The 24,644-nt window shown below is 42.6% G+C and overlaps 1 long non-coding RNA gene across 50 annotated transcripts in view; it reads left to right on the top strand.

Moving 5' to 3' along the window:
- LOC103349250 (uncharacterized) overlaps positions 1 to 24,644 on the top strand; it is a 603,064-nt gene that overhangs the window by 193,762 nt on the left and 384,658 nt on the right. For 11 of the 50 annotated variants that reach the window (XR_016214703.1, XR_016214707.1, XR_016214702.1 and 8 more), the window contains one exon: positions 12,949 to 13,022. The exons of the other annotated variants lie outside the window; for them this stretch is intronic. This is a non-coding gene — a long non-coding RNA (uncharacterized LOC103349250). The remainder of the gene's footprint in view (positions 1 to 12,948; positions 13,023 to 24,644) is intronic. 50 annotated transcript variants of the gene reach the window in all.

Here is a 24,644-nt window from a genome sequence, read left to right as displayed (position 1 = left end):
AGGCTGAGTCAGGTCTAAGACAGGAGCGTGGAACTCCATCCAGGCTTCTCACATGCACCACAGGGACCCTAGTACTCGGGCGATCACTCATTGTCTTCCCAGGTGCATCAGCAAGAAGCCGGATGGCAAGCAGAGGAGCTAGGACTCAAACTGGGACTCCAATATGGCATCACATAGTGGCAATGTCACCCATTTTTCCATGATGCCAGCCCCAGATTGTGATTCTAGAATGAGACGTGAAGTTTCTATCTTTCTACTTGTTATTCCTTTAAATGTTCTTTATTTGCTTCCTGTTTATCATCTGATTCCCACACCTGCAATGTATAGTCTATGAAACTCTGGGTATTTTGTTTCTCTCTACAGATAGCTTCAGGATCTGTGGCAGTGTGTAATTATATCTGACCCACTCCCTGGTTTTTGTCAATAAAGTTATACTGAAACACTGTCAGGCCCAATGGTTTACATATCTGACCCACAGTCTGTTTTTATAAAGAAAGTTTTAATGGAATATTGTCAGGCTTGTTGGCTTGCATATCTTCTGTGGCTGCTTTTGCTGTAACAACACAGCTAAGCAGTTGTGTCAGAGACCATGCAGCCCTTCAAATTTAAACCTTTTGCTGTTTGGTCTATTACAGAACGTTTTTATTGACCCCAGGTCTAAACCACTGACTGATACATATGAAGTGCTCCATACACCCTTGGAGAATGAATGAGTGAACGAATAAGTGAATACACTTGGCTAAAAAAGTAGAAGAAAATGCAGAGAAATCAGAACTATTAGAGGGGAAAGGACTATATCTGGATCTTTTTCTTTTAAAATTTTGTTATACTTTAGTAGTATCATTAAAAAAAGTAGAAGCAAATTTTAAAATGTAATCCCACCACTTATATAGATCATTGAGAACACAGTCTTGAGGTCTTGTGTTTCAAGAATTGCTACAATTCTAGATTACCGAGTCATTTGCTCATGTTTTCCTTTTTAGTTCAAAAGCAAAGCACCCTCATTACTAATTATCCTCCTAATTGTGACTTAGCAGTGGGGAAAGGCAGCCCACGGCCCGTGGGGATTACTCGAGAAATGATTTCACAGTAGACTGTGTGGGGTGTTCAAACATCAATGGAACAGATCCAACCTATGCAGTAATGTAAATAATATTTACCAAGCTGGTCATTCATCACAATTAAACTGATCCAAGGCCCCCGTGAGGCTTGCTTATCTTGGTCTGTACTCCAGACACAACAAAGATCTGATAACCTACCAAGTTTCCAGGCCAGCTCCGTCCTCTGTAGCTGAGCCCTCCTTAGCTGAGCGCTTCTTACATTGGCCTTCAAAATGGGCCTACTTCATTTAAAATTCCATCTGTTAGCCAGGAAAAGGGCAATGAGCCTTTCTGTTTTTCAAAGATCAAAAAGAGAAAATAGAAGACACTTTTTATTTGTTTCACACAAGGACGAAAATTGGTCTGGCTCACTGGCTCCATCCATCTCCATACTCCTGTGAATTTGGCTAGCTCTTTTATACCTTTTTGCTCATTGGCTTAATGGCTCTTCAGAGGCCCTTGCAACTAGTAGCACAAACCAAAAGAGGAGAAGCAATCTATTCACCAAAAGGTGGCATTTAAAAAAGACATTTTGCATACTCCATTTCCCAAAGAAACAATGGTTGTAAGAGCTCTGGGACAATGATTTTTCACAGGCAAAATATTCAGCTTAACGCACATTGCCATAGGTCAAAAAGCAACATTAAGCTTGCATATGTTGGCCAGAACAGTGCTGTTCAAGGCTTCCTCCTAGTTCTCTGAAGCAAAGGACATTTATCCTACTGTGCTTTATATTTTCTTTTGCATTTCAAAGTCTTGGAATCAAAAGCAAGAGGAAAAACAGAGAGAGTCAGGGAGACAGAGAATCTACATGTCCTTATATCTTTAAACAGTGCTGGCATTTTTCTGAAGTATTTCAACAATAGGGTGCAAATTATTTGACTTTTTTTTTTTTTTTTTTGGTCAGATGTTGGTTAAAAGTAGATCACATTGCCCCAGAAAGAGACTTGGGCACCTGAGTGACCTCATTAACTATGGATGCCCATCCCTCCCTGAGTTCCCATTTATAATGAATCATTAAAATGGCTAGGTTAAGTAGCATCCAATTATGATGAAGGTATACAATCGGCCTCTTCTATTTGAAAGAGAAAATAAAAATATTCTCCAGCCTGGGGATGATACAGCTCTTTGTAAAGGTTCACTTCATAATTGACCTTTCTTGAGTAGAGAGGTGAAATGTCATGCACTGAACAAGATGAGGCAGCAGCCCCAACAGAAAGGCACTGATGTGTATGAACACAGAACAAAGAGGCCAAGAGAGGCAGGATGCCGAAAGACACAAAGAGCTACCCGCCAGGAATGGAGCGGGAATGCTATTTGCAAATCTCCTTCATAGAGGATCTATTTTCTTAGGCCACTAAAGGATCTTTCTGCACAGTTTCAAGAGTAGGATATCACTTAAGCTTCTTTTTTCTCCCTATCTGAAGCTACAGGAAGTCCAACTGTGATGTACTGTGATTTTATTAGGTTGGGTATATCCAGATGATTTTAATAAAGTTTTGAAAGGACATTAGTTTCCTAATCTTCTTCAATGGAAACCACTTGCAGAATGAATTTAAAGCAAGAGATCTAGTTCTTGTCAACACATGCTCTCTCTATGCAAATAGGCTACTCTTTTATAACAGCCAACAGAACAACATGCAAACATAATCATCAGCTGCATGTGACATGGGAGAAAAATGTCGTCATTGTAAATGCTTAAGGAAGATGGGATGGTGAGCGTGCTGGCGGCCAGGGTATGCTGCTCAGATTCTTCTTACAGAATGAGGTCCTCATTACCCTCATTGTTGAAAGCTCAGAGTCTCAGCTATTGGAGGACAATTGTTCTCAGCCTAGTAGATCATGCTGCCCTGAGGCGTGTGTGTGTGTGTGTGTGTGTGTGCATGTGGGTAATGGGTGGGTGGGGAGGCAGGGGGACATGTACAAAGACCTTGTCCCCTGACATCTGGTGATCAGACAGGCCATCCCAGCTCCAGAGCTCCCTTGGTAGTATCTGAGGTCCTTGTTTAGACCTCATCACAGTTCAGTACCTCCTTCTCCCCGTTTTACTTCCTGCCATCTTGAATTGGGTGTAAGTGCAGGAGAATTCTGTTCTTCCGTCCTGCCCCTTGCAAGTCTCCCCTCAAAGCCAATTTCCAAGAAGACCCAACCTAAGATGGAACATTCCTTCCCGGTTTCACTCACATTGGCTCTACTTTCAGCTTCTTATTGTGGAAATAAGCAAACACAGACAAAAGCCAAGAGAATAATATTATTTATCAACCTGATCAGCATCTTGCCATCCTACTTTCATCTAACCCTTTTTAAAAACTACATTCTTTCAAAACAAACCATTCCATTCATAAATACCTCAATGTACAGCAACATATAAGCTCAAAAAGAATAACCCACTATGATATGTGAACATATAAGGTTAACTTTTATTACTTACTACCATCCAAAACACAATCTGTGGATTAAAAATGCATCTGTTGGTCTCCAAACGTATTTTGTTGATGCTACACATAGATTTGTGAAATTTACTCTCCAATTCTAGGACTCACTTTCAGAGGATCATTACCTCTCACCCAGACTCTGCCAGTGACCTTCCTCTGGTCTTCTCTCCACTCCTGCCTCCCACTACTGTCAGATCCACTGCCCGGAGGTCCAGCCTCTGAGATTCACGTTTCTCATCACAAAAATGTCTGCACTTCCTAATGCCAGTAGCTTTGCTTGCTTCTCACAACATGGTCTATAGAATACTAGTCTGTGAGCAGAGTTTTAAGAAAAGAAATTATCATGGAATGGATATCCTTTGCTCAAAATAACACAGGGAAATGCTGTGAATTTTACCTTCTTTCTGGACGTTCATAATGCACACTAGCCTAGTGAAGGCGCTGAGCAATTCTGTAATACAAACCCAATTCAACCATCTTAATGAAGTGTTTCCCACACCTGTCAGGCCATACACTGTGCTGAACTCATGTTAATACCCTGAAGACACCGTGTTCTATGGAAAATCCTCTGGGAATCACTGGCTTCCTGGAATATCATTCAAGGCCTTCTGTACTCTGACCCCAGTCACATCTTCCAAGTACCAGGTCTGACTTTTCTTTTTCTCCCTTTGATTCTCTCTACCTTAGAAGTCGTTTGTAGTTGTTATTGAATTCCTATTTGTTAAAATTTGCTATGTGTTCAAATTTCAGATTATCCAAGAAGTCTTACACAAACCTTCTAATCAAAATTAATCTTTTCTTGCTCTAAGTTCTCATAGTAGTTATGCATTCTATAGTAGTGACAATGACATCAAGTCCTGACTCACTGCTTTGCAGGTTACCAGCAACAGGCATTTCTCATCTACAAAATGGATACAATGTGGCATTTACTATCCGACTGTTGTTCTGGGGGTTAAGAAATAGAATGAATGTGAGTGTATTAAATCTAAGGTTATGAAGCCAAATATTATATAGAATTCATCTTTGTACTCTCCAGTGAGGAGTCTGGTTCAGTCCTGACTGTAGCAGATCTTGAACTATGTTTGCTAGATTATTATGCTTGATTATAGATAGATTCTGAGCGTGGTATTTTCATAACAGACTGATGGTCTAAAGTATCTGTGCCCCTGTGGGGGATTTGTTTTAAGCCACGATAATGCATCTTAACTGTGCCCTTCTATACTGGATGGGTTCTGGAAAGTCACTTACCCTCACTGAAATTCAGTTTTCAGATTTGTAAAAATTGAGCAGCTAGCTAAATCAGTGACTCTTAAAATTTTTCAAACCACCCACAGTCATCAAAAATTAACTTCCAGTTGTTTTTTAAAACAGTAATAATTTCAGTAATAATTAGTGATTCCTTTTTCTCTAATAAGTCATATTCAAAAACTTGATGTTTTTATTTGCTGCTTCAGTTGTATCACCTGAAGGCTGACATCTCCCTCTAGACTTTCTTAAATACTGAACCACAAGGCTCAGACACTGTGACCTTCATTGCTCCCTGTTATATAAGGAACATAAACTGGCAATTACCTCCCTTAATATTTACAATTCCATTTTGCTTAAAAATTCTATGAAATTCTGAGATAAACCAGACCGTTCAAGACTCAGTTGTTGTACAGTTTGTTCACCTTTTCTATATGTTGAAAAGGCACCAAAGACATGAGACCCAGTGTAGAGAGACAGGATTCTCAGTGAGAAGGATGAGTAGGCATTGCCCAGACAAATAAGGCAATGAGAGAGTGGGAGCGGATCTGAGCAGAGGTTGCTTGTATACATATCCAAATATAAGACAGATTACAGAGAATGTGATCCATGGCTGAACTCTCTGTGTGTGTGTGTGTGTGTGTGTGGTGTAACAATGGGAAGAACAGAGTTAGGGATTCTACCATGAGCTGGAGAGGCTGAGTGTTAACTGAGGACCAAAGAGTCTTATAATCCACATTAAGGCATTTATCCTAAGGACAGTGAAAAATAAGTGAGAAGGTTTCTTTGGTTATTATTTTTAAGTTGCTGTATGAGAGGCAGAGAGACAGAGTGAGCTTCTGTTGTCTGGTTCATTTCCTATATACCTGTGATGGACTGAAGCTTGAAGCAAGGAATCCAATCCAAGTATCCTATATAGGTGGCTGGCACCCAACTCTTTGAGCCATCACTGCTGCCTCCCAGAGTCTGCATGAGCAGAAAGTCAGTCATGAGCCAGAACAGATATTATACCCACGCACTCCCCTGTGACATGTGGGCGTCGTAACTGGCAAGTTAACCACCAAACCAAACACCCACTCATACTGAAAAAGTGCAAGTAGAAGAAAAACCTGGCACATTTTGAATGTTGAAACCATCACTCCAGAAGTTGAGTGGAGAATAACTCGGTTGGGAGGTGGAGAGGTAAGACTAAACCCTGAGCCAATCGATGTTACCATGGCTGAACAGAGTACCCAAGATTTGTGCTTTTATTCAAACTGAATAATGAAATCAATACAGTAGGTCATGGACAGTATTTTCTTTAAAGAAAGAAGATGAAAAGAAGAGAAAATATTAGTGCATATTTCATATGTTAGGGTATATTAATTCATGAAACTCTTACATAGATTATCACTCAAGTGTGTTTGGCTCTGTGTGCATTTGTACTGGGTAACAGCATAAAATGCATTTCTGTGATGAGGTAAAAAACAAGTTACCCTCCCCCTACCCCCCATGATTCCAGACCTCAGGAAGCCTTCTTAGAAATGCCTGCTCCAAATCACCATGAGAACCATGTGGTAGACAGCAACAAAGCACCACAAATCTGCCACTGGAAAATGGGGCTCAAGGGAGCAGCTCCTATTGCTGACACACAGCCGCGTTCCAATAGGTTCAAAATAAAAGAAGAACTTGCCTCGGAAGATCCATGAAAGGATGGCTCATATGGATGCATGGGTTTAATGTATTTCACGGTTGGCATTGGCAGTTCTGGGTCCTCTCTGTGGTGTTAGATATTTGTGGTCTCCTCAATTTCCTGTGGTTTGGTCCCCTTTTTGCTCAACATTTACCATGGGACAGCCGGGAGAAGCCATCTGCTCAGAGAACTTCAAAATGTGTTTTGGTTTACATTCTGTTACAGTGAAGTCAATGCAAATTGTTTTTATGATCTTTCCTAAAAAACAATTTTTATTTTACTTGTTTTGGGGAGGGGGGATAATAAGGGGAATAAACAAGTACTGGTTGTGGTTTATAATATGGTGTTGTCCTCACTTAAAAAATCAGTCCAACAGATGTTAGTTTTGATCATTGTTGTCTGTGGGAATCTACATTTTACTATTTTTAAATGCTGTTTGGATGAGATTCATCTTACTAATTTCCATTGAGGTATATTCACTGCAACAGTGGTGACCTTCCGTAGACTCCTTTCTTTCCCTATTTTTTCATAAATTGCACAAATACTTTCTTGAAGTTGAGGATGACCTGAACTTATTTAATACTCCTTCAAAGGCCAACTGAAAGGCATTATTTCTCATAGAGAAGGCTTTCAATAAGAGTTCAGAGTGAATTAGATGGAACCTCAAAGTGAACTGAACCTCATTTCTACTAATTTTGCAGACGGGTAGTAGAGCTTAAAAGCAGTGTGGGCTTCCTGGTGATCAGACCTGGGCCTAGCAATGAGCTCAGGAAGACTAGATGAGGGTCTTTTCTGTTGGCCTCACTCTTAAATACTCGGCCATAGCTCCTCTAAGAGGGCAGTTACATGGGAAGCACTGGCCATGCAAATCAGATAAAAGTCAGCATAGATTTTGTTACTGGCAAGAAAGCTGCAAAAGTCATTGATGTAGGATCAGACATTTTATTTACTGGTTGAGTTTATTAACATAGGAATCTCCAGGAAAAAAAAAATGGTAGCTTATTAAGAGTATTGACTGTGTCAGATAACAAGATGGAAGAAAAAGTTTCCCACGATTTCTTAATGCTTCTTATCTGATATATAGATTATTTTCCCTCTAGACTTACAAGTATTGAAAGTGTGTAAGTTATATCCAGAAGAATGATGCAAATCACACACTGAAGTTACAATGGAAGAGGAGAAATTTCTATACTTTCAACCAGGGTTTCTCCAACTCGGTACTAATGACATTTCAGACCAGAAAATTCTTTGTTGTGTGTCTGTCCTGTGGTTATAGGCACCTCAGAAGCATCGCTGGCCTCTCCTCACCAGACATCAATCACACATTCCCAATTAAGACAACCAAAATACCTCCGCCTAGCGGCGCCGGCACACCGGGTTCTAGTCCCGGTCGGGGCGCCGGATTCTGTCCCGGTTGCCCCTCTTCCAGGCCAGCTCTCTGCTGTGGCCAGGGAGTGCAGTGGAGGATGGCCCAGGTGCTTGGGCCCTGCACCCCATGGGAGACCAGGAAAAGCACCTGGCTCCTGGCTCCTGCCATCGGATCAGCGCGGTGCGCCGGCAGCAGCGCGGTGGCCGCGGCGGCCATTTGAGGGTGAACCAACGGCAAAAGGAAGACCTTTCTCTCTGTCTCTCTCTCACTGTCCACTCTGCCTGTCAAAAAAAAAAAAAAAAAAAAAAAAAAAAGACAACCAAAATAGTCTCTAGAGGTTGCCGAGTGTCCCCTAGGGGATGAAACAGCCCCGTAAGTGAGAATCACTGGTTTAGAAAACTCTGGATGTTTGAAATTTAAGGGGAGAATGCCTCTATGAAGGAAGGGTGTTATTACCTCTCATTATAAATGTGATAAGTACCTAAATGTATAAAATATGGAAGCATATGTTACTCAAATAATACCAAATTGCTTCAAGGTTGGTCTTAGCATGTTGCCAACAGTCAACACAGTCAGAAATTGGACTTTCAAAAATCAACGAAAATACAAAATCTCCCCATGAAAAACGGGGACAAGAAAGACAGTTCACGCTCTGAAATCCCTCTTCATCCATCTTATCATAGCATTAGCTCTTCCACAGTCTTTTCTCTCTCAGAATTGGCCCCAAACTCCAGTTCCCTCTGCCTTTCCTGCCTCCTTACTCTACCCATGTGCTGCTGTCCCTCTACTCAGTCCTTCTACAAGAGTCTCTCTGGCCTTTCCCATCTAGATTAGTGTAGTTTCTTTCCACACGGTTGCCTTACCCTTGCTTTCCACTGGGTTGCCAAATCTTCCTTGGAATGCTCTGAGAAGAGGGAAGGTTGTTAATGTGTAGGTTAAGAATATTTTTATTTTGAACACTTCGACATGCCGAGACAGGCAACTGTAGACACTTCGCCTTTGATTTCTATCTTAAGAACTTTCCTAAATATTTTCCCCATGCATGTCAGCCGTACCTACTGTAGCTTGGACTTGCTAGTCCAAGTACACTCCATGGTCCTGCTGGATCAATGCTGCCTGGGAATTTGCGAAAAAGGCAGAATCTCAGACCACACCCCACACCTACTGAATAAACTCCCCATATGACCAAATACTGTGGTGGACTCAGGATGTTAGAAGCCAGTCCCAGGGGCCAGCATTATACTGTAAGTGAGTAAAGCCACCTCTTGGGACACCAATGCTGATATCCCATATGGGTGCTGGTTTGAGTCCTGGCTTCTCCATTTCCAACCCAGCTCCCTGCTAATGGCCTGAGAAAAGCAGCGGAAAATTGTCCAAATGTTTTGGGCCCTGCCACCCACATGGGAGACCTGGAAGAAGCTCCTGGTTCCTTGGCTTCAACCTGGCTCAGCTCTGGCCTTTGTGGTCACTTGGGGAGTGAACAAGTGGATGCAAGCCATCTGTCTGTCTCTCTCTTTGTAACTCTGACTTTCAAATAAATCCCCCCTTTTTTTTTAAAGTAGCTCATCCCACGACAGGTATTCCATATCCCAGTGGTTCTCAAACCAAAGCACAAATCATGCTCACTTGGGGGACTTGCAAAAATGCAGATTCTAGAGCTCCCTCTTCTCTCTGAAGTTTTGAATTGTGTTAGTCTGTAGTATAGTCTAGTAATTTGCATTTCAAACTCCCAGGTGGTCTGTGAGCAGAGTTTGGGAACCATTGTTATGACCAAATAAAGTAAGGAACTCCTAAAAGGTAGATGAAATTAAAACAGTTGATTTTTCTGATAGGTCTTCTTTGAGCCTTTATTTTCATTTTTTGAAATATTTATTTATTATATTTATTTATTTTTAAATATTTATTTTATTTATTTGAAAGAGAGAGAGAGAGAGGTCTTCCATCTGCTGGTTCACTCCCCAAATGGGTGCAACAGCTGGATCTTAGCCAATCTAAAGTAAGGAGCCAGGAGCTTCTTCCGGGTCTCCAATGTGGGTGCAGGGACCCAAGGATTTTTTTTTTTTTGCCAGGCAGAGTGGACAGTGAGAGAGAGAGACAGAGTCTTCCTTTTGCCGTTGGTTCACCGTCCAATGGCCGGCGCGGCCGGCGTGCTACGACCTGCATGCTGTGGCCAGCGCACTGCACTGATCCGATGGCAGGAGCCAGGTACTTATCCTGGTCTCCCATGGGGTGCAGGGCCCAAGTACTTGGGCCATCCTCCACTGCACTCCCTGGCCACAGCAGAGAGCTGACCTGGAAGAGGGGCAACCGGGACAGAATCCGGCACCCCGACCGACCGGGACTAGAACCCGGTGTGCCGGCGCCGCAAGGCGGAGGATTAGCCTAGTGAGCCGCGGCGCTGGCCGGGACCCAAGGATTTGTGCCTTCTTCTACTGCTTTCCCAGGCCATAGCAGAGAGCTAGATCTGAAAAGGAGCAGCTGGGACTCAAACCAGCATCCATGTGGGATGCCAGTGCTGCAGGCTAGGGCTTTAACCTGCTATGCCACAGCACTGGCCCCTGAAATATTTATTTTTTCCAACTGCTTGAAAGGCAGAGTGATAAAAGAGATAGAGTAAGAGAGATTTTTCATCTGCTGGTTCATTTCCCAAGTGCCTGCAATAGCCAGTACTGGGTCTGGCCAAAGCCTATACCTTGAAACGCTATCCGGGTCTCTCACATGGGCAACAGGAACTCAATTACTGGACCAGGATCTGCTACCTCTCAGGATGCATTAATCGGAAGCTGGATCACAAGCAGAGCCCTTAGGTCTCTGATAGGGAATGCTGGCTGTCCCAAGTGATGGCTTAACCTACTGTGTGACAATACTTGGCCCCCTCAAAGCCTTCAATGTGCTAATACTTGGTTTTTCAAACTCTTTGGGCCACTAGATACAAGTTTTTTAAAAAATATCACTATAGGTTAGTGTTCCACAAAATGAACTTTGGGAACCACTGTTCTACTAACAATAGAGCCTGGCAGTTTTGACTGGAAAAAAAAAAAGCTGAGTGGAATAAAATGACCTCTTGGGATGGGGTGGGGAGATGGGATAGTCTTGGTTTTGGTGTCGGGTCAGCACAGCTGTTGTGTCTTTTAAGCAAATGAATAGCACATTTCTCCAAGGGATTTGTACAGGTTGAAAATAAATTCTGAATTATTGAGATTCACATAACATAGAACATAAATTAGACGGGGACACAAAATATATCTGTACCGACATTAGAATGTCTCTTTTTTCCCCCATCTTGAAATACAAGCCAAGAATAGAACGTTGATTAAACAGAGAGCACTGACATTTTATTCCTGTGGTGCTGGATAGCAGCCTAGACAAAGAGCCGGTTAAATTCCAAAGACAAAGAGCCCTTTTGTGAGGCAGCAAAGTTCATGTGGGAGAAATATTAAGCGAGGTCTCCAATGTCTTTACCTACAACACTCATTGGGAGGCAATGGGTAAAACCATGCTTAAAATATATGGGAACAGAGGGGTGAAGGAATGTATTAAAGGTTGGAATTGAAATCCACATGAAACTCACTTGTTGTCTCCAGTGAGGGAAATTTGTACCAGGAAATGAAAATCAAAATAGTCAATGAGATAGGAGAAATAAAATGCACTCTTCCAAGCAAGCAAAACATGAAGTGTCTATTATTATCACATTCTCTATGGAGAGGAGATACAGGAGTGGACAAGATGAATATTTTCTCTACCTTTAAAGATCCTACACTGTCATTAGGAGTATAGGCTTAAAAATAATAAAAGAATAAATCAATTAAGTGTTTGAAGATAACAAGAAGGGGGCATAGGGGCTGGCGCCATGGCTCACTTGGTTAATTCTCCGCCTGTGGCACCGGCATCCCATATGGGCACTGGGTTCTAGTCCTGGTTGCTCCTCTTCCAGTCCATCTCTCTGCTATGGCCCGGGAGTGCAGTGGAGGATGGCCCAAGTCCTTGGGCCCCACACCTGCATGGGAGACCAGGAGGAAGCACCTGGCTCCTGGCTTCGGATCGGTGCAGCGTGCCGGCTGGAGCGGCCATTTAGGGGGTGAACCAACAGAAAGAAGACCTTTCTCTCTGTCTCTCTCTCTCTCACTGTCTATAATTCTACCTGTCAAATAAAAAAAAAGAAGGGGGTAGAGAAACAGGGTTCGGTACAGTTGCTTTAGAAAATGTGCTATTGGAACGCCACTCTAATGATTTATTTGGGTTAAGAAATAAGGAAGAGAAAAAGTGACCTGTGTGAGGGCCAGTACTGTGGTACAGCAGATTAAGCTGCCTCAGTGCTAAGTTTGAGTCTGGACTGCTGTGTTTCCCAACCAACTTCTTGCTAATGTACTTGGGAAAGCAGCAGAAGATAGCCCAAGTACTTGAGCCCCTGCCACTCACAATGGAGACCTGGATAGAGTTCCTGGCTCCTGGCTTCCACGTGGTCCATCCTTGGCCATATGGCCATTTGGGGAGTGAACCAGCAGATGAAACCCCCCCCCCCCCACACACACACATTCTCTCTCTGTACTTCTGTTTCTCTGGCTTACAATTAAAATAATGAATCTTTAAAAAAGAATGTTCTAGAAATCCTTAGCAATATGTGCAAAGCACTGGAAATGAGAAGAGACCATATTGGCTGAACACTTGCTTTGGGTTGAGTATGAGTCTGTGTGTCAGTTTGGAATGGGGGCCAGTGTTCAGGAACAAGCCATTGTTGGCTTCCGGTATGGGTCATTTCATTCCCCATAATTCGTTCAACTTGGCCCCAAATGCTATGTGATGATCTCTGCCAAATTATAGAACAAATAAATCGCTTGGCCAGTCCTATATGCAGAGTCATGTGTAGTATTACTGCTAATGTTGCCAAAGGATTCCTTTATAGCCCCTGCCTGTGGTTAAGAGCTATTCTTGATGCTTTGGTTTGACTGTGTCTCCCAGAGTTCATGGGTTGGAAACTAAATACCCAACTCAACAGTGTTGGAAGGTGGGTCCTTTAAGAGGTCATTAGGTCAAGAGGGTTCCACCTTCATAAACAGATTAATGTCATTATCACTGGGGTGGGATTCTGATAAATACAACGAATTCAGCCCAGTTTCCTCTGTTTAGGCACATTCGCATGCGCTTCCGCCAGGTGATGACGAACCAGCATCCTGTGCTTTGACTTTCCATCCTGCAGAACTGTGAGCCAATAAACATCTATCACTTGCAATTTACCTAGTCTCTGCTATTCTGTCATAGCAGAATACTGGATGTTCAGGCTAAGCTGAATTTTGCATGAACAACTTTAATAGAAGTTACTTAACAACTTTAAATTCGTAATGAAGCTTATCAGATCTTTTCATATATATGACAAGGAGAGATCAAAGAGACTTTGGACCAACATTAGGGAACATTGAGTCTAGTGTGGCTCAAATGAATTCTCCTTAGTATGCACTATTGTCAAAGAGTTTCAGGTGAATGGATATTTAAGGTAAAATTTAAATATAAATAGATGAATGGTTGTAGCATGTACTAAAGTACAGATAAGATTTTTGTAACTCAAGAATTAAAAAATGAATATACTGTGGTGTGCATTGGGGTACAGTAGATTAGGCTGCCCCTTGGCATGCCTGCATCCCATATTAAAATGCTTAGTTCAATTCTGGATTACTGCATGTTTCTAATCCAATGTCATCCTAAAGCATCCTGAGATGGCAGATGATGGCCCAGATATCTGGGCCTGTTCTACCCACCTGAGAGGCCTAGATGGAGTTCCAGACTCCCAGCTTCAGCCTGGCCAAGCCCTGGCTGTTACTGACCTTTAGGGAGTGAACCAGTGGATAGAAGATTCTCTCTCTCTCTCTCTGCCTTTCAAGAACATAAAAATAAATGTCTTAAAAATGAATGTGCAGAGGATATAAAAGCATCCATGATTCAGGAAAACACTATTTAGAAAGTGAATGTGGAGGACATTACTTTATGTTATTAATACCAAAATGAAAATAAAAATATGCAAAAGGAGCCCCTCTCCCCAAACTGAGGTTAATTATCAAATTGTTTTACTTGACTGGCACAAGGCATTGCTTCCTGAAAAACAGGTGGAGCTGCTGGCCAGGAAATTCACTGAAAGCAGGAGAGCCCACCTTGTGTGGACACATACTTCTCTCTCCCCTATCATCCTCAGTAGTATGAATCTGAGCATTTGCCTTCTAAGAAGTGCAGGTCCCCGAAATAGTGACTCTCTGATGGTCACAGCAAAGCAGAGGCTGTGTGAATGCTTCGCGGAAGAAGTCCTAATATTATATTTGCTCTGGGCTTTTAAGTGGCATCAAGTTAATCAGGCTGGCTGAAATCATGCAAAGAAGCAAAAGTTTGCTTTTCTTTGGCTTTCTGCAAGATGACCTGATGGTGTAATCACACCCACATGAATCTAGCTTGTGTTGTTAGAGGAATTATCTCCTCATTAAAAGCAAATCTTAATAGGCCTAATTTGAAGGCTGCTTTTGTCTGTAACTTGATCAAGACAGTAATGAGCATGAGCCTTGCCAAACACAGGGAGAGTACAAGAACGTGAAAAAACACTAACTGCTGCCTACTGCGATCACATTCAAAGGCTTTGATATGGAAATGAAGCACACAGGGCCACCAAATAAAGACATAAATGGGCTTGATTCTATGTCCTTTCTTGACACTGTCCTTAGGGCATGCAAGAAAATCCACATCTCCGTGGAAGGATTCTGTTTCAGATGCTTCCAGTCCCTCCTTGCAGGGTCTTAGTGTCCTTTGTGCTGAAATGATGTTGACAATGGGAAGAATGATTCTGAAGGCATGGTTAGCAGGATGAAGGGAATGAGCAGACATTCAGTATTCAGAATAGTGTCTGGGTTGCTAGTCGAAGATACAGTCAATGACAACGCTTACCATAAGGTTTAGTTATCACTATTGTATTATTTTTTTTTCTATTTTATTGTGTGAACAAGAATTGCAGTCATAGACTCACAGCATTTTGGAACAGGAAAATATTTAGGGTATTATTTTCAGACTGTGTTCCATGAGCATTCCTTGTGGTCTAAGATATGAGTAGCATTAAAAAAAGACACTCTGATCAATGACTTTTCAGAAATGCTATGGTAAATAAATGTAAGCTGCTATATTACAGAGTCTTCTAGAGTCCTTTATATGCTGACAACTGGGATCTTAAAGAGGGTGATGTGCTATTCACCTTTCCTACAATTATTTGACCACAGAACTCACTGGTTGCAGGATGTCTCATAACTCATGAGGAAATGATGGGTGACAATTCAGTGATTCCCAAAGTGGAAAATGACTTCTCCAGGTCACTTGCTACTTGGAGACAGAGCCTTTACTTAAGTTTGCATTTCCCAGTGTGATTCTGGGATGCCTTACATAAAGCACACAGCTTGCTCTGTCCAGGATGTCTACAGGAAAAAAAATCTAAGGTGAAGTAAGTAAAGCATACAGGTTGAAAAGAAGAGCAGGGGCCGGTGGTATGGTGCAGAGGGTTAAGCCTCTGGTTGTGACTTTGGCATCCCATATTCCAGCACCAGTTTGAGTCCCTGCTGCTCTGCTTCTGATCCACCTTCCTGCTAATACACCTGGGAAAGCAATGGAAGATGACTCAGAAACCTGGGCCCCTGCCACCTGTGTGGGAGACTAGGATGGAGTTCCTGGCTGCTGGCTTTAGCAGGCCGAGACTTGGCTATTGAGGCCATTTGGGCATAAACCAGTAGATAGAATCAATAAATCTCTCTCTGTCTCCCCCCCGCCCCCCACCCCGGCTCTCAGTCAAAGAGGCCATTTGGGTGTAAACCAGTAGACAGAATCAACCTCCCTCCCTCCCCCCCCCTCCCTCCCTCCTTCCCTCCCTCTCTGTCTTAAATAAATAAATAAATAAATCTTAAAAAAACAAACAAACAAAAATAAGAAAACATGGCAATGAAGACACTGGGGCCCTGGGAGTAAATACCTATGTCCCACTGTGCAAAGGTCCTTGAAAAAAGTTCATGGAAAAGTTGAATTATAAGATTAGTTTATTTTGGTACAAAAGCATTGAAATATATGCATTGTTTCTTTCCTAATACCCATTTTCCATGAGTCAGTGGAGACCCCCTTATATGATCTCCCACAAGTTATTTTACCTTTCCGGGCCTGAATTTTCTCTTCTCTAATTGAGGATGATGACTGCACCTGTCCTGTGAAGTTGTTGAGAATGTAAATGAGAAAATGCATGTAAATCATCTTAATTATAAAGTTTATCATTGTTCCTGATATGGGATAAGACCTCAAAATTTTGTTTATGTGTTTTTAATTTTTTTTAAAGATTTATTTATGCATTTGAAAGTCACAGCTACAGAGAAAGAGGGAGAGACACACAGATAGCTTTCCATCCTTTGGTTCACTCCCAGTTGGCCACAACGAGTGGGGCCGGGTCAGGCCAAAACCAAGAGCCAGGAGCTTCTTCAGGGTCTCCCACATGGGTAGCAGGGGCCCAAGACCTTGACTTCTGCTGCTTTTCCAAGCCATCATCAGGGAACTGGGTGGGAAGTGGAGAAGCCGAGACATGAACTGGTGTCCATATGGGTTGCTGGCTTCTCAGGCAGCAGCTTTACCTGCTACGCCAGAAATCCTGGCCCCAAGTCCTCAAAATTTTAAAATGGGACAGATCATATAAGGAAGGAGACAGCTGATGACAATTTGTTTGTTGCTGACAATTTCATTTTAAGTTTTGTTGGCAGAGGCTGCTCTAGAATGCTGTATAGCGAGCAGCGCTAGAAAGCTCTTTGTGCTGTTGAACCAGCCCTCAAACAAATGAAGCCACCAAAAAAGACTGACAACTACTGTCAAGGTCTGAGAGCACTGACCTAGGCTTGGAGTCTCTGGATTCTACTCAAGACATTTCTAAGATGGGAAGGATGCAAGTGGTCTCTCAACGCCTGCAAATCAGTCAGGCTGGAAGTGCCCTGATGCTGTACTGGGCTATAGGTGTGGGGCCCACTTGTCACCTTCCAGTAACCATTCCACTATAGAAGAAGTGCAGACACCCAGAGTCAGCTTTGGGAAATCTTTCTAGCCATTTGCAGAGTGATGCTTTGTTTGCTGAATCCAAATAACAGCTTTTAAAATGGGGCTTGTATTTGTATACCTTTACATCATTTTATATTTTTAGTTATTTGTTTTTGTTGGTGTATTTTAGAAAGGTATCAACAGAGGTCAGATTGAAAATTAAAAACAGAATAAAATAAAAGTTCTCCTTTACTTAGATAGTCTGAGAAATGGTCTAGCACGATGATTTTCAGAAGAGCATTCCCAGGCTAGCAGGACCAACATAACCTGGGAAGCTGTTAGAACTGCAATTCTTAGCCTTACTCCAGACGCAAGGCATTTGATGACTTGGGATAGGGCCCAGAAATCTGTATTTTAGCAAGCTCTTCCTAAACGTGCTAAACTTTAGAATCAGTGAGACTATCTCCATGATAACTGTAACTTCTTCCAAATTTGTTCAGCAAGAATAAATACTATATTCCAAACTCTGGCATCCAAAAAGAATGTAACACTACTTCTCTCAAAATAAACCAAATGGATTTTGGACTACCATTCATTCAGAATGGTAGTCATTTTAATCACAGTTAGGTTAAGGGTCAGTCCTAACAGTAGGTTAGTTCACAACCAGTCTTTTGAAAATCAAAGCCAGGCAGCAAAGATTCTCTTGAAGTGAACTCTGTTTTCTGCCCTACAACCAAACCTCAGGGAGGAAGAGAACCCAGAGAACCACCTGCTTTCTCTAATAGCAGGCAGAACTCAGGCAGGACCTATGGCAAGAACCCAATGTACTATCCTGCCTCACCAACAAAGGCGTTTAAACAGCACCTTGATAGTCTAGGGCCAATCTCTGTCCTAGAAGGCTCAAAGGCACTCTGAATGTTGTGCTGCTGTCCTAGACTACTGGACACTGAGTAAAGTATACAGAACAGAGATTTATTTATTACAGTTCTTCCGCCTAGAAAGACCAAGATGAAGGATCTTACATCTGCCAAGTTATTATGCTGCATCACCCACGGAGGAAGGCAGAATAGCAAAGAGTTTGAGAAGAGAGTGCTGAACTCTTTGACAAGGAACTCACTCCTGAGATAACTTACTCCCCCAAAGGTGGTATTAATCCATCCACAAGGACAGAGTCTTCGTGACATACTCACCTCTTTTGAGAGCTCACCTCCCAGCACTCTTGCATGGTGGACTAAGTTTCCAACACACAAACTCTGGAGGACACACTCCAACCAGAGAGTTTTTTCCCCCCTTGAGCCATTGCCTGCTAAGGTCTTTAAAACTCTCGCCATGGGTTTTGGGACCTCAGTTATTTCTCACTCATTTTTACCGGTTGGTCAAGGATTCACTCACTTGTCACAGACTGTTATTTTCTTGGTATATTTCCTTGTAACTGGAACCCCCAAGCCAAAACAGAAAGGTGGGTGGGAGTACATTTTATGAATTAGTTCTCACGCTTCTGGAAGGCAATCAAATCTCTAATTGAAAAATGAGTCTCCAAGGGGCACTAATGAGGACTTGTGATTGGTGCTTTTTGTAAAATTTTGTCTCTCTCTAGTATTCCATTTGTCTATTGATTCTTTTTTCCCTTGTCTCCCATTGTAGCTAGGAGATTCTATGCTTCCATTGATCTAGGCTATGAGGAATAATGTCTATGTGATGATATGCTTTAAAGAGTAAGTGAAAATGCTGGCAACTTTAGAATAGATTATCATACATTCCCTAATGCCCACTATTATGTCTGATGAATTATGTAATATTTCTAGCGTATTAGAGAATCAATCAAATATCTTTTGCATATTCATCTAGCGGCCAAGTTTTCAAAAGGATACATTCAGAAGACAAAATGTGTCCTCCAGTGTCATCTCTGTTTTAGGTTATGAAGGTCCACCTTTTGTTTGAGTCAAAAATCCCCAGACAATAGAAGTTGCTGAACTTATTTTGCAGTTGGTTTTCCTCTTATCCCTACTTCTCCAACAAATACTTCCAGAAAAGAAGATGAAAAGGGTGGGAATCCTATCAAATCAAATATTATGTCACATATATTTTACAGGAAAATCTTATACAAGGTAGATATCAACCTCATGCTTTACTTCCTCTCATTTTCATATTCTAATTTACTTTACTTACTTTGATTTAAAAAGAAAAATATTACTTGCAGTTCCATTCAAAAACATTACTTGTACATGTTCTGTATTCAGTTTGTCGTATTCTCAAAGAAAGACTATGTTAGAAGCGTTGCCTTTTTATTATATATCCATGTCAGTTTTTCCTTATATCAATATGAATTATTTCCTTCCTTTACAAAGTGGTACAGACCTAATATCAGAAATCCAGACCAAATGAAGTGTATAAAGAAAAGAGTTGGCTTTGTTTGGTTTGCCAAATCTTGAGACCTAATTGCCCAGAGATCGTGCAAAATGGTATAGTGTCTGTAACAAAAGGTTGGTTGATAGTGAAACTTTCCTACCTTATCACTGGCAGAAGAGGCACCCTCAAAGCTTTTTGGTCAGTTTAAATGGCCCTTTAATGAATTTCAAGATACCTTTTAAATATCTGTTGTTTTCTGTCATCTTCTCCCAAGGAAGTAGGGCCAAAACTTGTTCCTCTGGCTTTGACAGAGCAAATTGCAACAGGGAAGTATGGTAAAAGGAGTATGAGGTATACATTTTTGTCTTCTATTTAACAAAAGGCACTGGATAATTAAAAAAGGACTTGGGCTGTGAGATTAAGGAAAATAAAAAATGCATGAGTGTTTTCACACAAGAAGCAGAAAAACCACTTGAACCTAGCCTATCCAAGGACCTTCAAAAAATTCATGGAAAGTATATATCATGAAAAAAAAACTATAACTAGATTTTAAAATTTGATTCCCACCAAAATAAACCCAATCTTTAATTCCCTTTTTTTCATGAACTTTTTGAAGTATACTGATACATGTCCCAACACTAGAGGATAGAAAAACTCAGAAAATGTTAACTCTTTGAATCTTGGTTTTGTGAACTTGGGTGTTTGCCTGATTTTTTATTTTTCACCAACAAGGCAGAGCCACGGTGGTGGTAAAAGAGGATTTCTTTCAGCAGTCTCTTTGATTCACTAAGTCCAGAACCTATTAGCCTCTCTCTTGAGGGAGGAAGAAGATGCATTCAGCAAAGATGGGAACTGTGAGGCAGAAGATTTTTACCCTGACAGCTACCCAGCTTGTTTCAGAAACAGTGGAAAGAGGGTTTATAATAAAAAGGCACAGTGAGAGGGAAGGTACGAGTAGCTGGATCACTGATGTTCAGCTCAAGAAGGGCAAATATATGGCAGACTCTCCTGCCCTTGACAGACATTACTAATCGATCCCTGCCCACTAAGCTTGGATACAGCTTCAGAATCTTTCTTGGTAAACCCCCTAGGCAGCTGCTACTAATCCATCTGGGTTGGCTCATGAGAATGATTTACTAAGTACATTACCCATTTACTTAGTCAACATTTATTGAACATCTAAACTGTGCCAGTCAGAGTAAAGGCACTCAGGAGCAAGACACAAAACTTAACATTTTAATGAACATGAAATCTGTTTATTGCCTTGTTTTGGCTCTGCACATTTGCTTGCATTGCTGTAGGTGCTTAGGAAAATTTGTTGTTGTTGTCGCACTGCACTGAACTGATTCGTGAAGAACTTTCTGGCATCAGCTAACCCAGCTGAGAAGCAAAGTGTAGCTGTGGTTCTCTGTCAGATAATGAGAACATTTGTTCCACCTCAGTTCACTTCCTGCACAGGGTCTATTAAACACAAACTCAACATCAAGATCAGTTCTCAACCTGCTATGTTTAGAGTGGCTGGAGGAAAGAGCCAAGAGAGGAATTGTACACAGAATCTCATCCCATTCCTTAAATCTGACCTCTGGATGTCTTTTAGATTTGCTGATTGGATTCTTGCTAGAACACAATATCAGACTCCATCCTCAAAGGAAATAAATTAAGCTGCACCACATGAGGACAAATGGTTGACGCTGCACTCTTGCTAACATCTTGTGTGCAGCTGCGAACAGCCGTGTTCGTGCCAGTTAAGCTGTGATAGCATCACCGGGGATAGAGATAAAGGGCACTTCATTCACAAGGTGTGCTGCCTGGGTTGGTTTTCTGCTATCTCCCCTCTACTGAAAATGTATCCTGAGTTAAGGTGATGAGGTAATCCAATTCTGCCATAATTCTAGCTCTTCTCCCTCTAGGAGTGATGTTTAGGGGATGTATACTGTGGCATCCATAAACAAATCGGAAAGAAGAAAAGCCTTCCCCACTTGACTTTCCTGAGTGAGTCTCAGACTACTTATTCACTGCCAGATGAATAAGCTTCAGTTTTTGCCCTTCTCAGGCAGAGCAAAGCACAACATGTACTGAAGAGAGAGACTCTTCCAGAGAACTGTTTTATTGCCCTCATTTGCAATTTTCCTCCCCTAAAAAAGAGGCCATCAGCTGTTTGTCCATTGACTACAAATGGTGAGCTTCTCCAGTGAACAATGACAGGGCCAGCTCCCGACTGCCGGTGACTGGGACAAAATGAGGAGAATAAAGAGGATCTTGTAAAAATAAATAAATAAATAAATAAATAAATAAAAAAGGCAGAAATGGCCCTGGGGGGTTGTTTTAAACTGATTTAAGTTTGCAGCTGGAAGGGAAGATGGTGCATAGGAGATGCCCTCTTGAAAACTGGAGTAAGCAGATCAAGCAGTAAAATGTAAATGGGGTAGAAAGTCTAGGTCAGGGTTTGCAAACGCTGGTCCAGGTCGTGGACAACCTGCTCAGAACCAGCCGAGAACTTGTTAAAGCAACAGGTTCCCTGGCCTCACTCGGGGGCAGGATGATTCACAGCAGTGTCCGAGTTTTTCTCAGGTGAGTCTAGAGGAAACTGCTAGATTTCAGAATTACTGGCAGGTCTTGGGAAAAACAGACAGTATACATAAAGCAGACGAAATACTTAGGAGGAGAAAACTGCATAAAGAAACAAAAATGAGACAGAAGTCCTGGCTCTCTGGAACCATGTCAGTAGGTTTGGGTTTTGTAATCCATAAATACAGTCAGTATGCCTTCCACATTCACGACTCATGCAACTGTGGATTCAACCAATTCCAGACTGAAAATATTCTTGGGAAGTAAAATCGTTTCTGTACTGAACAGGTACAGACTTTTTCTTGCTATCATCCCTTAAACAATATAGTATTACAACTGCTTACACTGCATTTCCAATGTATTTGATATTGTAAGTAAACTAGGGACGATTTAAAATGTGTGGGACAGGGGCTGACACTGCGGCTCAGTGGGTTAAAGCCCCAGCCTTCAGCTCTGGCTTCCCATATGTGTGCCGGTTCAAGCCCCAGCTGCTCCACTTCCAATCCAGCTCCTTGCTAATGCGCCTGGGAAAGCAGCAGAAAATGACCCAAGTCCTTGGGCCTCTGTACACACGTGGGAGACTGAGAAGAAGCTCCTGGCTTCTGATCAGCTCAGCTCCGGCTGTTGTGGCCATTTGGGGAGTGTTGGAAGACCTCTGTCTTTCTGTCTCTACCACTCTCTCTGTAACTCTGTCAAATAAATAAAAATAAATCTTAAAAAAATAAAATGTGTGGGAGGGTGTGCAGAAGTTATATGCAAATAGCATGCCACTTTATATAAGCGATTTAGCTGCTTTGGGATTTTGGTATCTGTAGGGAGTCCTGGACCCAACCACCCTTGTATCTGTGGATACCATGAGTACAGCAATTAATAAAAGACTTACTATGAAAACAAAGCAGCTCTAGATGCTTTCTATACCTGAAATATTTTCTTATTTATTTATTTAATTCATTTGAAAAGCAGAGAAACAAGGAGAGAAGAGGCAGATATCAGATACACACACGCGCGCACACACACACACACACGCATGCACACACGTCATATTTGGCCTCCAAATGCTCAAAGCAGCCCTGATCCAGGGGCCAGACCTGGAAGCTGGGAACTCAGTCCAGGTCCAGCATGTTGTGGCAGGGACCCAGAGTGGAAGCGCTAACTGGGACCAGGTCAGAAACCACCTGGAGGAAAGGACATCATTCCAGGAAGAGCGAAGCCTCAGAGCAAAGATAAAACAGTTCCAGGTGTCTCGCAAAGAAGGGTGAATGGAAACAACATATATTGGCAAGAATGCCAATCATCTGCAAAATTACTTAAAATATTAGTAGTATAGCCGGCGCCGCGGCTCACTAGGCTAATCCTCCACCTAGCGGCGCCGGCACACGGGGTTCTAGTCCCGGTCGGGGCGCCGGATTCTGTCCCGGTTGCCCCTCTTCCAGGCCAGCTCTCTGCTGTGGCCAGGGAGTGCAGTGGAGGATGGCCCAGGTGCTTGGGCCCTGCACCCCATGGGAGACCAGGAAAAGCACCTGGCCCCTGGCTCTTGCCATCGGATCAGCGCAGTGCGCCGGCCGCAGCGCGCCGGCCGCGGCGGCCATTGGAAGGTGAACTAACGGCAAAGGAAGACCTTTCTCTCTCTCTCTCTCTCTCACTGTCCACTCTGCCTGTCAAAAAGAAAAAAAAAGAAAAAGAAAAAAAAAAGAAAAAAATATTAGTAGTATATTCTGGGGTAATACTACTAAGGACCACAGTCCCTCTCTCTCTCTCTCTCTCTCTATTTTTTAAAAAGAGTTATTTATTTATTTAAATGACAGAGAGAAAGAGAGGGGTCTCCCATCCTCTGATTCACTCCCCAGATGGCCACAACAGCTGGAGCTGGGCCAGTCTGAAGCCAGGAGCTAGGCGCTTCTTCAAGGTCTCCCATGCAGGTGCAAGAGCCCGCGGACTTGGGCCATCTTCTACTGCTTTCCCAGGCCATAGCAGAGGGCTGGATTGAAACCGGAGCAGCCAGGACATAGCCATATGGGATACTGGCACTGCAGGCAGTAGTGCTTTTACTCGGTACACCACAGCGCAGGCCTCAGGATCAGTCTTACAAGTTTATAAGAACTTTTAAGAATGGTAACTGTGATGCTCCATAATCTACTGCTGGCTAACAGATTATCCCAAATCTTTGCAGGATAAAACAACACTTTATTATGCTCTTAAGCCTGTCATAGGTGGGGTGCTTTGAGTTTGCTTCCCCATGTCTGGGGCCTCAGCTGCAGGCAACTTCATTCCTAGTGCTAGAAGTTCCACTTCTTTTGGTAAAGATTTACCTGAGAGGCAGAGACAGAGGCAGAGGCAGAGGCAGGGGTAGACGCAGGGTTAGACGCAGGGGGAGAGGGAGGGGGAGCGGGAGGGGAAGGGGGAGGGGAGGGGGAGAGGAATCTTCCATCTTCTGGTTCACTCTCCAAATGGCTGCAATGGCTAGATCTAGTCCAATCCAAACCCAGGAGCCAGGAGATTCTTGCAGATCTCCCATCTGGGTGTAGGGGCTCAAGCACTTGGACCATCTTTCACTGCTTTCTCAGGCACATTAGCAGGCAGCTGGATTAGAAGTGGAGCAGCTGGGACTTGAGGGACTTGAACCAGCACCAGGATGCCCAGGGTGCAGGTGGCAACTTTACCTGCTATGCACAACATGGCTCCAGAAGGTCCACTTCTAAAAGGCATGGTCTGCCAGTGCTGTGGTTTGAATATGAATTTGCACCTTCTATCTCAAGTCATATATTGAAATTTCACCACCAGGTGAGGTATAAAGGGGCTGGAAACTTAATCTGAGGATGGTATTTAGAGAGTGGATCTTTGGGGAGTGAACAGAATTAGACATGGCCATTAGAAGAGTGCCC

The sequence above is a fragment of the Oryctolagus cuniculus genome, chromosome 10, assembly GCF_051225735.1.
Source record: "Oryctolagus cuniculus isolate XC-2025 breed Fujian yellow rabbit chromosome 10, ASM5122573v1, whole genome shotgun sequence".
Taxonomy (NCBI): Eukaryota; Metazoa; Chordata; class Mammalia; order Lagomorpha; family Leporidae; genus Oryctolagus; species Oryctolagus cuniculus.
This window is presented reverse-complemented; position numbering and strand designations above follow the sequence as displayed.